Source organism: Physeter macrocephalus, chromosome 12 (assembly GCF_002837175.3).
Source record: "Physeter macrocephalus isolate SW-GA chromosome 12, ASM283717v5, whole genome shotgun sequence".
NCBI classification, from domain to species: domain Eukaryota; kingdom Metazoa; phylum Chordata; class Mammalia; order Artiodactyla; family Physeteridae; genus Physeter; species Physeter macrocephalus.
The window spans coordinates 41,426,855-41,427,262 of record NC_041225.1 but is presented as its reverse complement, the minus strand read 5'-3'; positions in this window follow the sequence as shown (position 1 = coordinate 41,427,262).

Below are 408 nucleotides of genomic sequence, written 5' to 3'. Positions count from 1 at the left end.
TTCTTCCCTTTCATCACTTTAAGTATACTGTGCGACTTCCTTCTGGCTTGTAGACTTTCTGCTGAGAAATCAGCTGTTAACCTTATGGGAGTTCCCTTGTATGTTATTTTTCGTTTTTCCCTTGCTGCTTTCAATAATTTTTCTTTGCCTTTAATCTTGGCCAATTTGATTACTATGTGTCTTGGCCTGTTTCTCCTTGGGTTTATTCTATATGGGATTCTCTGCGCTTCCTGGACTTGGGTGGCTGTTTCCTTTCCCATGTTAGGGAATTTTTCGACTATAATCTTTCAAATATTTTCTTGGGTCCTTTCTCTCTCTCTTTTCCTTCTGGTTCCCCTATAATGCGAATGCTGTTGCATTTAATGTTTTCCCAGAGGTCTCTTAGGCTGTCTTCATTTCTTTTCATTC